General features: G+C 39.4%; 1 protein-coding gene across 1 annotated transcript in view; it reads left to right on the top strand.

Moving 5' to 3' along the window:
* Window positions 1-1,231: 1,231 nt before the first annotated feature.
* The window catches only part of LOC145402212 (uncharacterized), an 83,579-nt gene continuing 81,007 nt past the window's right edge, over window positions 1,232-3,803 (top strand). Inside the window, exon 1 of the mRNA XM_080274333.1 lies at window positions 1,232-1,289. The gene's annotated coding sequence lies outside the window, so the exon portion shown is untranslated. The remainder of the gene's footprint in view (window positions 1,290-3,803) is intronic.

A 3,803-nucleotide genomic window follows, 5' to 3' on the forward strand; every position in this document is an offset into this window, starting at 1 on the left:
GCTATGCTGCTGCTGCTGCTGCTACTACTACTACTACTGCTACTACTACTACTACAAGGGTAGAGTAATGGTGGTAGTAGTAACAGTAGTAGTAATAGTTGTTGTAGTGGTAGTAAGGGTGATTTAAGACTAGAGGGTAACTCAAGCCCCGAGGGGAAAAAATAGGGTAAAAAAAAAAAAAAAGCCCATTATTCACTGTGTGGGTCTTACAGCCCTCTACCCTCCAGCTGCCTGCACACACACACACACACACACACACACACACACGCACACACACACACACGTTGCCGTTCTAATGTTACGTTTAGCTAACCCCAAAATCCATCCATTTGTTGATTTATTCTGTGCGTGTGTGTGTCTGTCTGTCTGTCTCTTATTCATCCATAGTTCTTGTTAATGTCAAATAGGTCAAATGTTATGATCTTTTAGTGTTCACAGTAGTATTTTTACTAGTATATTTGAGCATAAGATGTTGATAAATATTTTTACAGTAATGAACAGCAGATAGCCTTTACTCAGATCATCTACACATGTGCCTTATGATGGGGTTTTATCAGTATATATATAGTTATTACATATTCATATATACGAATACTACAAAATAAGTACATGATCCTTTAGTGAATTATGTAATGATTGCTGAAAAAGTGCTACTCACATGTCGCTGCTAATAGTTCGCATATTTTTTTCATTCCAAATTTCGTGTCAGCCTCAGACAAGGTAATACGCTTCCCAATGCCACTCAATTGTCACCGTTTTCTAACGATATTGCATGCATGTTTACGGAAATACCGACGACTAGGCCTATGGTGATGATAATGAAGGGCCACTCCACATTATTGATTTGGAGCGGGCAGGAAATCTCTCTATACAGACACGTGACAAATTTAGCTCCCACGTCACCATATATGGGTATGTGGGCGGGGACTTACCTCGGACGGGGAAGTTACCATTGACAGCATCCATCGAAATTTACACGATTTTCAGGATTAATACTATGAAAGGTTTAAGGACACTAAGTAAATTACATTTCGACAGGTGATAGAGTCAAGCATATTTATGGGAAATGGATCGGAAAGTCACAGTAAACGAAAGATAATAGGTTTTATTTTGTTGAACGTTTGGCGGGAGCAGAGTAGGCACACATGCGCCACGCTGGTCTGCCTCAGCTGCTCCCAGACTCAGTATCAATGAGACCGTGGAAGAGGTTGGGTGTATGCGTCCCAGCGGCTCTTGCGTCATCTCTACAAATACTCGCTAACCTCGACCCAGCCTTAACCTCTTTTACGGTAAGGACGTTTGGATCGTTGAAATACAGTAGTTCTTGCGGTGCTGATGTTTTACTCTTGCATTTTTCGTGCTCAGTAAATATTCATGTTAATGTTTGCTATAGGAAATAATGCAGCTTGCGGTGAAAGCGCTAATTATCAGCATATATTAGTTATTCGTGACCTAAATTGGTGTTTGTAGGACATTTTTTGCTCGCGTGATTATTATTACGGTTCATTCCATGATATGTTTTTACAAGCGTTCCTTTGCTTTTCTGCTTTCGTTTCTTGCATCCACATAACCTAGATTAGGTGTATGCCCATAATTTATCAGTTTGTAGTTTTACGTTCAGACATACAAGTCTACACACACGCAAGGTATACACGACGGTAGGGTGACGCTTATACATAGGCAGAAACACACACACACCCGTCCATGGCAGCATGCTATTAGGCTAGCATATGTTGACATTCGTTTCCACCTTACCACCACTGTACCATACTGTTACCTCTTCACAACCTTGATTCGGCTTTTGTACTCTTCGTGCGTGTAGTAAACTATAAAAATCGCCTGTGCCATTTCCTCATCACATTTTTTATAGTGACGTCTTTAATCTATTGTTTTTTATTTGTTTTACCGCACAATAAATATTCCAGCAACAATGATCAAGTAGAGGTCATTATCGCCTTCACCATTACAGGTGTCCTGGGAAAAATATCGGCTAGAGGTAGCGGGGGTACACTAAGTTTTTACATCATCGCTGTGAAGGTATTATCACATACCTTTCAACCTTTCAGCGATAACTCATTTGTTGAACCCTACATGTTTTTGTGTGATTTTCTGTTTGTCTTATCCCTTCAGTACAGTTTTATGTTACTCTTGCGACAGCCCAACGAGGTATTTTGTTTAGGGACCTTACAAACTACAAGGTGTCTTTATGCTTTCAGTACAAGATCTCTTTCCTCCGATGGTGGCACGAGAATATATTGTACATTAAAAGCGTCGTCGTACTGAGAGGCTTGCGGTGTGTGTGTGTGTGTGCGCGCATAACCCTTTCCATTCATTGGGAGGCGAGTTCATACCAACACCAAAGCAGGTCAAAGGCTAATAATAATAATTATCATTATATTAAATTAATGCATAAATACAAGTACCGGTAAGTAGAAAATCTCGAGTACCCTTCGCTGTTGATGCACATTGGAATTTAGCAAGAGCCAGACGATTTTTTTTTTTCAGTAAGAAGAAAAGCTCCTTAACAAACTTGTAAGTCGTATATAACTTTATCTGCATAAAAACACATTTATTGAAACATCTAACTTTTGCCACAATTCATTTTATTCAGCACCCATTGGAAAGGCTATATTCATCCATTTAGAAATATAGAAGAGAATAAAATGTGGAAATGTCAAGAGCAGATAAAGGTTCGGTTGTATTCGTAATTAGTATTCCAGAACTCCGTAATATCTACCGTATCTTCGCTCTGTTTTCTAATCTACCCCTTGTATTCAAACGACACAGTCTAATTAGCTAATGGGGGACCTAATTTCACATTGATGGGAATATACCAAAATTAATGGAAAGACATTATTAGTGATGAAATTTACAGTCCAGTCCATCTAATTTGATGTCTTATTCCTGAACATGTGGTTTTGTTACCGTATGGCCTATATACGGTATTTATTTTTATTCAGGCTATAAATCTCATTCCCTATATAACCCAACTAAAATATTAAGATACGGGAGGTTATAATCACCCAACCTGATGGTCTGGATAATATTAATAAGAGGAAGAAATCAATTGTGTAATAATAATAATAATAATAATAATATAATAATAATAATAATAAAGCAGCGCAAAGAAAAGAACAATACCATTCATGGGTAAGGTACAGACCTGCATTAAACATCACCCTTTAAGAGATTTGTCCCACTCGTGCCTTTTTGACCCCTCTCTCTCTCTCTCTCTCTCTCTCTTTCAGCGAGGATAAATAATCTGTGTAGGAATTCGTTATTCACGTCTCTGATGAATGAATCCCTTCCCAGCACTGACTCACGTTTTTTTTTTTTTCCCTTCTATGTCCAGACAATTTTATTCAGCTAAGGAAAGAATTTTTTTTTTTTTTTACCCTCCCCAGATAAGAGAAAATAGATCCTCGAGCTGAAGGGTTAGCAAAAGAAACGAACTGGTCTCTCTCTCTCTCTCTCTCTCTCTCTCTGTATTAAAGAGACGGAGTGGTGTAGTCACGTGACCCGCCCAAAAGGTCACGCCGGAAGGTCACCTTCTCTCCCGGCCAATCTTACAAGTTATTTAGAACGTGCATACGGCTGGGGGATATTTTTGTACGTGGTGCGGCAGAGACTTGCTTGAGAATAGAAAGAGGTGAGGGAGTGTGACTTGGATTTGTGGGTAAGGTGTGTATGAGAGAGAGAGGGGGGGGGGGTCCACGTAAAACTGTTCGAAAAGAGGTTGGATTCAAGTGCTGTTCACCTCATTAACTCTTCGCATATCACTAACTATTCGGTCATTCACGATC

Source organism: Coenobita brevimanus, chromosome 6 (genome assembly GCF_032717465.1).
Source record: "Coenobita brevimanus isolate Jiangsu-jjx chromosome 6, ASM3271746v2, whole genome shotgun sequence".
NCBI lineage: Eukaryota > Metazoa > Arthropoda > Malacostraca > Decapoda > Coenobitidae > Coenobita > Coenobita brevimanus.